General features: G+C 44.6%; 1 pseudogene; it reads right to left on the reverse strand.

Annotated features, from left to right (window-relative positions):
- Nucleotides 1-1,312: 1,312 nt before the first annotated feature.
- Nucleotides 1,313-13,512, reverse strand: part of LOC143412740 (interferon-induced very large GTPase 1-like) — a 53,821-nt pseudogene continuing 41,621 nt past the window's right edge.

The following is a 13,512-nucleotide window of genomic DNA, read 5'->3' on the forward strand; positions in this document are numbered from 1 at the left end:
CTACAAAACACTTACCTTTGTGGAAATGCTTGGAGCAGACTAACATGTGAGCTGGAGTGTTCTGGGACGTTATATTTAGTCTTCGAATGGCTGCAATCCAGGCCATCCGTCGCCTCTTTGTTACTTCGGAAACATAGCTTGAACAGTTTCTCTTCAATGACGTAATCCGATAACAACCGATCTCTTTACCCGTCGGCTTCCCGTGGCTGTCATGTGACCAGCTATTGCACTTAATAATAAAACAGCTTGTGTTTATTTTTATCGCTGTGTACTGTAATTTCAATTGAAAGCCTGCGTGCACTAGTACCTCTTGCCACGAGTTCCCAGAATACTTTGCGGTTTTACCCCTGTATGACGTCACATTTTCAATCTCTATTGGATGGTGTTGTTGGGGATGGGGAGGAGTGAGCAGGGTCAGTAGAGGAGGTGTGAAGTGTCTGAGGTGTCAGAGGTGGAACAGCAGCAGCGGGGGTGGGTGTGTCCGCAGCCGATGTTGGAGAGTGCCTCATGGATGAATCAAATCAAAGAGGACAAAATGTATTTTTTAGGTCTCAGCCGTTATTATGTGTAATAAAACGCATTTATTACTACATAAGTGCAAAGTACAGGCACCAATAGCTGTTGGCACAGATCTTAGCTTTGTTGCTCCAACATTTTCTATCACAAGTCAGTGCTAAAAAAGTGTGAAAAATACAACTTTTAATGAAATTTCAGATTAAAATTTTTGGAGAGAAAATTATTTAAATCACAAATAACAGAAAACCTCATGTTTTAGTTAGTGTGGTCTGAATATGTAAACCCTAAAATACATGTAAATATTGACATGTTATAGTAATAACAGTGGGACACCATGTATTGTAATTAAAATGAAAATTTCTTAAAATATTACACTACAAAGTCCTTCCATTGTACTCATTGCTAGGAATATTTATGTATTCTACAAATATCCTTCTTTTTTTTGCAAAATTTATATTTAATTTTAACATATTATATTCACCAAATAAACTAATTAAACGCACTGGCTTTAATATACCAAAGATTGTCCGATAACAACTCTGGTTCTCTTAGTTTTTTATTATTGCCTGTTTAAGCTACCACTGATATTCAATCAGGCAATATATTTCTATAGAGTTTTGACTTTAATGCAATACATAAGCAGAATAAGAGAGACAATTTAAATCAATAGCTCTGGTGCTCTTAAGTGTTTAAGCTACGACTTATACTTATGCTTATACTCACCTAAAACACTTTCATTGTTTTGTCTGCTACTTAAATCCACAAACATAAGTAGAACATGAACAACAAAGACATCTGACATTTAGCAATGTTTGGATTTAATAAGCCATCAAAAACAATAAACAGACATAAATGGTCTATTAAACTTCAGGAACTTTTTCGGGGACAGTCAGAGGTCCTGTGTGGGGACTTTGCTGCTACAGATTATAAATTCAGGCTTTGTGTATTTGCCCATCAGTCAATGGATGTCACAAAAAGCCCCTACTTTATGTAAATTGCTAAACACGTTACAAAATTGCAATGTCAAATTGCTTCAGTCCAGCAAAGGCAATACCAAAGATCTATTTAACTCAGTATAACAAAAGACAAAGAACAAAAAGACAGAATGAGACAACTCAAATCACCATCAGATTCAATACTGCATCACTCTATGTAGTCAAAAAGATTCAGTAAACTTCTGTTTACAACAGCTGTAATACAAGCAACTCTCCTTTCTTCTTTTTTCGACACCTTATTAAAGATTGCCGTCATAATTAAGGTAATGTAATATTAGTAATGTCATATAGGTTATATTTATCTATTTGCAATAAGCCACACAAGTTTCATGTAAAGCTCTAATACTTTGGTGCTAGATTAGAACACAGTGGATATCATAACCAATGATTTGCTACACCTAGCACTGCACACTGTATCAAAAGGTGACATAACAATTTGAAAGCATGCAAGACTTTTTGCAGTGGATTTTTTAAACTGAGTATTCCCCTCAAACAAATGGCCATAATTTCCTAACCATAGGTGCTAGGACGGTCATTCTTAGACCGTTTTGTTCAGAAGAGATGGGGGACACTGATATTATATGTTTCTGATTTCTTAACTGTTGTGTGTTTCTCCAAATCATTTATTTAAAATAAGACACCTAAGGGGGTCAGAGGGCTGGGTCAGAGGGCCCGGTGGCGCCAGTGTCCGGCAGCCTCACCTCTGTCAGTGCGCCGCAGTGCATCTGTGGCTACAATGTAGCTTGCCATCACCAGTGTGTGAATGGGTGGATGACTGAATGTAGTGTAAAGCGCTTTGGGGTCCATAGGGACTAAGTCAAGCGCTATACAAATACAGGCCATTTACCATTTAAAAAAATTACTCCATGCATATTTACTGTGTTTGTATAACTCGTTCTGTATCTCTTTGACAGCCCATTCGTTTCTGTCACACTTCAGTAATCCATGCTGACTGTCATGGAAGAAAACATGAACCTCCAGTTTAACGGTTGGATAATTTTCAGCCCAGTTTCTTCCTCCAGTTGAGTACTCAACATTGCGTGTATGATGCATTAGGACCAGAATGGCAGGTTTTTCACTGGATGACACTGAAAAAAGGAGATAAAAGACAAAGTTTATGAATTTATTTCTTGGAAAATGGAGCTGAAAACACCGTTCTGCTTAACACACGCATGTATTACATGTTCAGTTCATTTTATGACTTCGTTTTCAAGTTCAGAATTTCAGTAAACAACAATAAAATTTTCCTAAAGGGGAGACAGACTTCTAGACAGAGGAAGATGTCCAGCTGGAAACAGACTGAGAAACAGTGAGAAGAACATCTACAGAAGCAGAGGTCAGTTTGCACATAGAAGTAAATCTTCCTGCAGAGTCCACAGTGAACGTTGTTCCTTCAAGAAACTAAAATCACATTATTACCTTCCTCTCTACTCAGCGCTGCCGCCACATCTGATCCAATACGGGCTGTGATTGGACAGAAAACAATGATGATGTCACAGTCCTGTGGGCTGGTGATCTGAACCTCCAGTAACGCTGAGTTCACTTGTTCCAGTATGGATGCATGAGCATGAAAGGTCTCACCAGTAACAACAGTGCAGACCTTCGCTGTGCATCGAATCCATGAACGTGATGAAGATGACCTGTGTTTATTTGCTAAGAAAAACAATAAAAATTCAGGGTAATTTATCACTGAATAAATATTCAGGAACATGATGAAAAAACCCTGATATCTGACCCTGGGATCTGCAGGGTTTTACATTTTTGGACTTTTAAATTTTGTTCATTAATAAATATCCTCTATTTGATTTTTAGTTTGATGCTTTATATTATTATCCATTAATTTTCTTTCCAGTTGTTTGTATTAAAGTTTCTTCTTTCTGTGTTTCCTGTTTCGTCCTGTGCCATATGCCAGTATGTTAAGCTTATTCTTGCGTCTGCATTTGCTGGTTTAGTTATTGCTTTACACTTCCTGTTTCAATTCATTAGTTGTTTATCTCCTGTGCTTTGAGTTTAGTTTTAGTTCTCCTCCTGTGTCATTGTCTTTGAATATTATCATCTGCATCATTTTGCCATGCTGTGTCCATCCATCCATGTTCTTCTGTTTATACCAGATTTATTAGGTTCAGGTGGCGTGTGGGAGATCACGCATACATTGGGAGAACATAGAGACTCCACCCAGAAAGGCCCTGGCCAGATGGTGGAGTCAAACCCAGGACCTTCCTGCTGTGAGGCAACAGTGCTAAACGTCACGCTGCGTCCACTTCTCCTAGTTACTCTCATATGTACAAATAAATAGTAAATGCACTAGTTCCTGTATAGCACTTTTCTACTCTAACTGAGCACTCAAAGTGTTTTTTTAGATCTTGCGTCATTCACACAAACACTTTTTTCTTCATAAGTGCCTTATCTCTAATATTCATGCTCCAATTGATGCATCTGAGAGCAACTTTGGTTTTAGTATCTTACCCAAGGATATTTGGCATGCAGACTGGAACAGACAGGGATCAAACCACCAACCTTCTTAATAGCAGGTGACCTGGTCGACCTCCAACCAGTGCTGTCTTTCCTGATAAACCTAATTACAACTGTCTTTTTGTTAAATCCTGCCAGCCTTTTGTATCTTAAACTTTATTTGCAAAATTTCATTTAGGATTTAAGATTTATCCTTAATTACGTATTGTGACACCACTAATGTGTTGCTGTTTTTCCTTCAACAAACAGTTTCATTTTCTCACAATTTGAGTGAAACACGGTGCCATCAGCTAAATGTACCCAACGTTTCAAAAGTAAATATTCATATTTTGGAATATTTGTGCTAGAATGTTAATGGTAACTTCATAATGGTCAAACTTTGATCACCTTCGCAGGATTGGTCCAGTTCATCCATAAAAAGACTGCAGACCATCAGTAGTTCTTTCTGGCTAACTGACTTTTGCTTCAGCAAACCTTCAACATCTACAAAGAAAACACACACAGACAGAACATTACACGTGTTAAACACACACACACACACAAACACACAAATATATATTAACAGTATTTGTAAAATAAATTGGAAAAGTGTTTTTAAAGTGTTTTTCAAGTCATTAAATGTGAGTAGCTGTACATACACTGCTGACTTTCTGGTGTTGCATGCCTCAGTCTTTTAAGGACTTCCTGTTTTTTCTCTTCGATCACTTGTCCAACCATCTGCATTTAAAACACATGAAAACATAAACATGAATTTTTTAAAAACAATTTTCATGGCTCTTGAGCTCACAGCTCATTCAAGGCCACCCGCGTCGACCAAAGACTGTTGACTTTTGTCTAACCGGGTGAAGGGACACTTTCTCTCGGTTGAACACAGAACACACACACACACTCACACAAACAGATACACGTGTTCCCCATGTGATGTTTGTGTAATGTATGTATAGTCGGAAGGGAAAGATGGCGCTGGCACGGCTGGCAGCCTTAACCCAATTATCAATCAATCAATCAATTAGTCAATCAATTCAGAAACAAGCAGAAACCTCTTGCAGCAGTGCAAGTCGTTTGGCGGAGTCTTTCTTTTTTGTTTATCATTTTATAGGTAAAGTTTGATCGTGCTTGAGAGTTGTGATGCTCGACCCTGGCTGATCCTTCTTACACTTTCAGTACGAACTGCAGATCGGTTTTATTCTCTAAGATTTCTGATGATAAAACTTTGGAGGTAACACTGAATACACAAAGACTAAAGTGTTTTTAAACATTTAAATCCTTTATTACAAAGTTATTATGGCAGCATGACATAATTTGATAGAACATATAAGGGCTGTTATCATGTTATTAGGAAAGAATGGGTAAATTTGTGACAGTGGCAGTAAACCTTGAATTTAAACTTCATATGAACATAAACTAAAATTCATTGTTCTTGAATAATTAGAATTTTAAAGTTCGTGTATTTAGACACGTACAAAAGAAAAGACTTGCCAATTTCAGATGTCATTTACTTTCAACAAACACACAGTTATTCGTCTTTCAAGAGTTATTTGTCCAAATATTCATTAGTTAATAAATTGTAAAGTGCAGCGTCTCAGTGGAAAACAAGTTTCTTCAATTAAATGTAACCAGAAACAAAAGGGTAAAACCACACACAGCTCTGTTTGCTTCACTCGCACATGTCCAGACACTTGGACGCATGCTCAATCATCCAGGTAAGGAAATCCCCAAAGGTTGATTCTCTTCATCTGGACATAGCGTTTTCAGTGGGAGAAATGTTTCATGTGACTTCTTCAGTGTCAGCTGACTGCAGATTTTTCCAACCTTATAAACAGTACATTTGCATAATGACTAAAACTAGCCCACTAGTTATGTCTGTGAAGGTTCTTAGTCATCCAGGTCATCGTAGTTTAAGGAGCTTGGAAAGAAAAGCATCTGGACTGCTTTAAGTTTTCTTGAAGGTGTTTCACCTTTCAGCTTCTTCAGTTCTAAGAGCAGTTCTGGATTGCTCTCAGAGCTATTTTAAAGGGAGAGTGCCTAGCCACTGGTACAGATATGTTGATGACACCTGGGTCAAAATCAAAACCCAGGAAGTAGAATCCTTCACTGCTCACATCAGCGCTATGGATAAAAACATAGTCATGTGACTGCATGGCCACATCTCATGGCCATGAGTTCACCAGGGAAGACACAGAGGATAACTGTTTGCTATTCCTGGACTGTGCAATGCACATTGAAGGGAATGGAAACCTCAACAATTAGGTTTACCTGAGGCCCACACAAATAGACTAGTACCTCCTCTTTGACTCCCACCACCATCTGGAACACAAACTTTGAGTAATCAGGACCCTACAACACCTCGCAGAAAATGTTCTCTCTAAGCCTGAAGGGAAAAAGAGGGAAGACACAGATGTAAAGGAGGCTCTTAAAACATGTGGATATCAAGTTTAGCAAGTCAGCAAAGATGCACAGAAAAGAAGATCAGACACCAGCCAGGGGGGATCAGAAAGACAAACACAACAACACTGTCATCCTGTTATTGCTGGTTTATCAGAAAAACTCAGGGGAGTCTTCTCCAAGCATGACATCTCAGTGTACTTCAGACCCAGCCACACACTCATACTGTCACTTCTAGCAGGGCAAGCCGTGTGGGTTTTAATACCAAAAATGAAGGTAGCTGCTGAAGTGAGTGAGCTTTATTAATATAATAAGAGAAACAAACAGGAACGTTTTGTTAGAACAATAAACTTTTAACGTTATAATGTGATATAGCTCTATTTTTCTTTTGCCTGGGTGGCAGCTCTACGTTTACGTACTCAGATGAGCTTGTCAAAGTTCTACAAGTTGTGCCTCCATCTCTTGTGTCCAGATCACACGCTGCACTGCCGTGCTGCTCCACCTTTTCACTTTCATTTCTGTGCGTGCGCAGTGTGAGAGGCTGCGTTGAGGGGCAACAGGATTTCAAACAGGTTTGATTATCTTGCGACCATACGATTGATGATTGGGAGCTGGTCGTGAGGTGTTTAACTGCTTTTCGTTACCCCATGTGTACTACACGATGCGCACACAATTAAGGGAAAACTCCGGCCGATCCCCAAAACGGTTGCGCGACTGAAAAATCGGCTCAAAATGGGCCAAAAATTGCACAGTGTATGCCCAGCTTTTGGAGGCTAGCTCCAAACAAACATCCGCAGCTTGGCAGTGTATACAGCACTATAATGACCTGACCTAATTCTTTTGAAAACCATACATCTTTCCACAGGTCTCCACTTCATCAGACATCACCTAGACACAGAGCTGGATGAGGCCAGCACAAACAGCAGCCTAACCGACGAAGATCATGGATCCATGGGGTCAGGAAAGCCAGAAGCAGGGGAGCTGGAGAGGTACCATCCATCCATCCATCCATCTTCATCCGCTTTATCCGAGGCCGGGTCGCGGGGGCTGCAGCCTAAGCAAAGAGGCCCAGACCTCCCTCTCCCCAGCCACCTCCTCCAGCTTATCCGGGGGAATACCAAGGCGTTCCCAGGCCAGCCGAGAGATATAATCTCTCCAGCGTGTCCTGGGTCTGCCCCGGGGCCTCCTCCTGGTGGGACATGCCTGGAACACCTCACCCAGGAGGCGCCCAGGGGGCATCCTTGTCAGATGCCCGAACCACCTCAGCTGGCTCCTTTCGATGTGGAGCAGCAGCTGCTCTACTCTGAGCCCCTCCCGGATGGCCGAACTTCTCACCCTATCTCTAAGGGAGAGGCCAGCCACCCTTTGGAGGAAGCTCATTTCTGCCGCTTGTATCCGCGATCTCGTTCTTTCGGTCACTACCCACAGCTCGTGGCCATAGGTGAGGGTAGGGACGTAGATCGACCGGTAAATTGAGAGCTTCGCTTTTACACTCAGCTCCCTCTTCACCACGACGGACCGGTGCAGCGTCTGCATTACTGCAGCTGCAGCCCCAATCCGTCTGTCGATCTCCGGCTCCCTTCTCCCATCACTCGCGAACAAGACCCCGAGATACTTGAACTCCTCCACTTGGGGCAGGAACTCATCCCCGACCCGGAGTGGGCACTCCACCCTTTTCTGGCTGAGAACCATGGCCTCAGATTTGGAGGTGCTGATCCTCATTCCCGCTGCTTCACACTCAGCTGTGAACCGTTCCAGTGCGAGCTGGAGGCCCTCACCCGATGAAGCCAACAGAACCACATCATCCGCAAAAATCAGAGATGAGATTCTGAGACCACCAAAGCGAAAGCCCTCCGCCACTTGGCTGCGCCTAGAAATCCTGTCCATAAAAATTATGAACAGAACCGGAGACAAAGGGCAGCCCTGGCGGAGCCCATCACCCACCGGAAACGAGTCCGACTTATTGCCGGCAATGCGAACCAAGCTCTTGCAACGGTTGTATAGGGATCGAATGGCCCGTAGCAATGGGCCAGACACCCCATACTCCCGCAACACCTCCCACAGGACACCCCGAGGGACACAGTCGAATGCCTTCTCCAAGTCCACAAAACACATGTAGACTGGTTGGGCAAACTCCCATGCACCCTCAAGTATCCTCGAGAGGATAAAGAGTTGGTCCAGTGTTCCGCGACCAGGATGAAAACCGCATTGTTCCTCCTGTATCCGAGGTTCGACTAGCGGACGAACTCTCCTTTCCAGCACCCTGGCATAGACTTTCCCAGGGAGGCTGAGGAGTGTGATCCCCCTGTAGTTGGAACACACCCTCCGGTCCCCCTTCTTAAAGATGGGGACCACCACCCCGGTCTCATGTCCACAGGTACTGCCCCTGATCTCCATGCAACATTGCAGAGGCGTGTCAACCAGGACAGCCCTACAACATCCAGAGCCTTCAGGAACTCGGGGCGGACCTCATCAACACCAGGGGCTCTGCCACCAAGGAGTTGTTTAACTGCCTCAGTGACCTCGCCCCCGGAAATTGGCGGGTCATTCCCCTCATCCCCAGACTCTGCTTCCTCCTCTGAAGACGTGTCAGTGGGATTAAGGAGGTCCTCGAAGTATTCCTTCCACCGCCTGACAATTTTCTCAGTTGACATCAGCAGCGCTCCGCCAGCACTATACACAGTGCAGGTAGAGAACCGCTTTCCCCTCCTGAGACGCCTGACGGTTTGCCAAAATCTCTTCGAGGCAGTCCGAAAGTCTTTTTCCATGGCCTCTCTGAACTCCTCCCACACCCGAGTTTTTGCTTCAGCCACTGCCCGAGCCGCATTCCGCTTGGTCTGTCGATACCTGTCGGCTGCCTCCGGAGTCCCACAGGCTAACCAAGCCCGATAGGACTCCTTCTTCAGCCTGGTGGCTCCCTTCACCTCTGGTGTCCACCATTTGGTTCGGGGATTACCACCACGGCAGGCACCAACCACCTTGCGGCCGCAGCTCAATGCAGCAGCTTCGGCAATGGAGACGCTGAACATGGTCCATTCGGACTCAATGTCTCCAGTCTCCCTCGGAATGCTGTTGAAGCTCTGCCGGAGGTGTGCGTTGAAGATCTTGCGGACTGGGGCCTCTGCTAGAAGGACCGGTTACGAATCAATCAGAAGTTTGTGTTCTAGCAGACCTATGGAGGGAGCTCTGTGCGGTCTGCACCAGTTTTTGTATATAGTTTTTTCCTCCCCTGTCCCCTCCCTTGCAGACATATCTCTATGCAAAGTTAAAATTCCAGTAGCACTAGTGAAACATTGCAGTACTTGGCAGGGGTATGGTGGCCTTATATTTTACTACACATTGACGTTCCTCTCTTGCTATCTTCACATTGGGACCATTCTTGGGCACTTGCCGTACCGATGCTACCATTGATTATTCTGTCACTTAACGTTAATGGTCTTAACTCCGCTATTAAGCGGACACGTGTCCTTGAGTACCTAAACCGTAAAAAGGCTGACATTGCTTTAATCCAAGAAACACATCTGAAACAAGGTGATGTGGCACGTTTTCAAAACAAACACTACAAACTAATAGCTTCGTCCTCAGCCCCAAATAAAACCAAGGGTGTCTGTATCTTGCTGAAGAGAAAATTCGACCTTACTACCAGGTATAACACGAGTGATGAAAACGGCCGGCTGGCACTTGTAACTGGCAGTATCTTAAACCATAAACTGGTATTCGTATCTGTATACTGTCCAAATGAGCCAGACAGGGACTTTTTTACTTATATTGCCAATACACTATTAGAATACAATGATTATTCCATAGTGTTGGGTGGAGACTTCAATGCTGTCGTCAACCCCGTTTTAGATAAATCTCATCCAGATGCAGTAGCTAATCTCTCATCTTCTCTGTTGAATACACTTATAAAAGATCTTAATCTCATCGACCTTTGGCGGATGCAGAATTTCGACATTAGGGATTATACATTCTTTTCTAATAGACATAAGACATTCTCTAGGATAGATTACGTTTTTGTTAGTCCTTCCTTAGTTTCAGGTGATACATCTATTTCTATTCAGCCAATCTTGATATCGGATCATTCAGCTTTGTTATGCTCTGTCGATCTGCCCAATTTAAAGAATAGGGCCCCCAGGTGGCGCTTTAATACGTCCCTATTAACTAACTCTACCTTTCTCAGCCTGCTTAAGCTCCAGCTGAAGGAATTTTTAGATATCAACGCTAATGAGGATATCGACCCACAAGTCTTATGGGAGACTACAAAATGTTTCATTCGTGGCTTTTCCATCTCATTCTCCTCCATGTTGGCAAAAACAAAACTTGCTCAGGTGTCCAATCTAGAAAATCAGATGGAATCTTTACAGAATCTGCAAAAACTTAGCCGGTCGGACGATCAGTCTACACTCCTAGCTTCACTAAAAGAAGAATATGATGCAATAACCTTGTCCAAAGCAGAGTTCATCTTGCATAGAACTAGACAGAAGTACTATTTCGAATCAGAGCGTCCTAGTCATTTGTTGGCACTTATGCTTAAAGAATGTGAAACAAGGGCACATATTCCAGCTATAACAGCTGCAAACGGTAAAATTACGACAAATCCTCAGTCCATTAACACCACTTTCTCGTCATTTTTTGTAAATCTGTATTATAAAGACACATCTCCTGGATGCACTGGTACGCATCTTCAGTGATGTATCCTAGGGTCATCAGGTGTTTCGGGTCTCACAACATCATACACCCTCGCCCAGGCGACCCAGCCGGGGGTGATCAAGCCCCGACTTGCGTACCAGTAGCTACCCACGGATCAGCCCTCTTGATCCACAGCCACCTTGTGGCTTTCTCTGCCGCTTCACTCACAGCCTGGATGGCCCTCTTCTTGGCTGCCCCAGCCACGCCCAGCCGCCCTAGGGCTTTGCAGAGTGATTGTCCTGCAAAGCCCCTACAACCCACTTCTATGGGCTCATAGAAAGTCTTTCAGCCCCTTCCCCTGCACTCCTGCACTAGTTCCTGGTACTTTCCTCGTTTCCTTTCATTGGCCTCCTCAATCCGCTCTTCCCAGGGCACTGTGAGTTCCAGCATGATCAGCTGTTTTGAGGCCTCAGAAATAATTATCATGTCTGGCCGGAGTGATGTTTTTACAATGTTCTGAGGGAACTTTAGTTGTTTACCCAGGTCAGCCTGTAGCTGCCAATCAGAGGCTGTGTTGAGGAGGCCAGTTGTCAAATGTGGGCGCACCTGGGGTTTCTCTCCAGCCTTAATAAAAGAGATTGCCTTCCTCGGAGCATGATGATGCTTGCTGGTGCTGATTGCTGAGGCAATCTTTTCAGCAACTACTCTGAGCACCTGGTCGTGCCGCCAACGATACCGACCATCGGCCAGGGCCCTTGGGCAGCTGCTAAGGAGGTGTTCTAGGGTCCCTCTTCCAGAGCACAGGGAACAGGCAGGTGTCTCGCTCTTTCCCCACAGATGGAGGTTTGCTGGGCTTGGCAGAGTGTCATATACTGCCTGCACTAGGAATCGGATCCGGTGGAAGTCTGCCTGCATGATGTTTGCCCAGGTGACCTTGCGCTGCAAGGTGCTCTCCCACCTTGTCCATGCTCCCTGCCGCTTAAGGCCTACAGCTCTACTTACTCGCTCCTCCTCCACACCTGCTCGGACCTCTTCCTGGAGTAGCTGGCGTCTCTCCTTTCCCTGTGCCCTGCTGACCTGGGCCTTTGGGACATACCCCAAGCCTGCTCCCCCTGTTGCTAAGACCCCCATCAGTGTTTTCTGCCTTAGGCGTGACTCCGCCACCTCAACTGCCTTCTCAGCCTTCCACTTTCTTCCTGTCCTTACCTCAATACCTGCTAATGCCACCTTGCAGTCTTTAGAATCTCTGTACTGTAGGGCTTCTCGTGTGCGAGCCACCTTGAACTCTTCTGTGAGACCACTGAAGGGTAACTGCACGCTGTTGCTTGTCCCATACAAGGCAGCGCTGGTGAGACTGCGGGGAAGTCCCAGCCACTTACGAAGAAAGCCACTGATCTTTCTTTCAAGGGATTCCACAGTAGTTATTGGAACTGTATAGACAAGCAAGGGCCACAGGATTCGGGGCAGGATTGAATGCTGGTAGATCCAGGCTTTAAATCTTCCAGGCAGGCTGGACTTATCCACCTTAATAAGCCACGCTCCCAGCTCCTCATTTGCCTTCTGAATAGCAGTAGAGTCTTACAGGCTGGAGTCAAAGAGTTTCCCCAAGCTCTTAACTGGTTGTTCCGTTATGGATGGAATAATGGTTCCTGAAATTGAGAACCGGAACTTGTCCGTCACCTTGCCCTTCTTCAGTACCATCGATCTTGACTTGGAAGGTTTAAAACTCATCCTTGCCCATGAGATGAGTCTCTCAAGACCTTGCAAGATCCACCTACACCCGGGAACTGATGATGTTGTAATGGTGAGGTCATCCATATAGGCTCTGATAGGGGGCTGACGAACACCTGACCTTGTTAACGGCCCTCTGCACTCCACCTCCGCAGCCTTTACCACCATGTTCATTGCCAGGGCAAAGAGCGTAACTGAGATGGTACAGCCTGTTATTATACCTTTCCCGAGTCGGTGCCAGTCTGAAGTAACTGCCCTAGAAGTGACCCTAAGCCTGAAATTGGCGTAATAGTCCAGGATCAGGTCCTTGATCTTGCTGGGAACATGGTGGAGGTGTAAAGCATGCTCAACCAGTTTGTGTGGGATTGACCCATACGCATTAGTCAGGTCCAGCCACAATACAGCTAGGTCGCCTCTGTTCTCATGGGCTTCTCTTATAAGGTGTGTAACTACACCAGTGTGCTCTAGGCAACCAGGAACTCCTGGGATCCCCCCCTTCTGAACTGATGGATCAATGTAATTGTTTCTAAGGAGAAACTCGGTCAATCTCCGGGAGACAACGCTAAAAAACACCTTCCCCTCCACGCTCAATAGCGAGATGCTCCGAAACTGGTTTATGTTTTTCGAATCCTCCTCTTTGGGAATCCACACTCCCTCTGCGCACCTCCACTGATCAGCAACTCTCCCTCTCCGCCATATCACCTTTAAGATCTTCCACAGGTGGCGAAGCAGCTCTGGGCAGCGCTTATAGACAAGGTAGGGTACGCCACTGGGACCTGGGGAG

The sequence above is a fragment of the Maylandia zebra genome, linkage group LG15 (assembly GCF_041146795.1).
Source record: "Maylandia zebra isolate NMK-2024a linkage group LG15, Mzebra_GT3a, whole genome shotgun sequence".
NCBI lineage: Eukaryota > Metazoa > Chordata > Actinopteri > Cichliformes > Cichlidae > Maylandia > Maylandia zebra.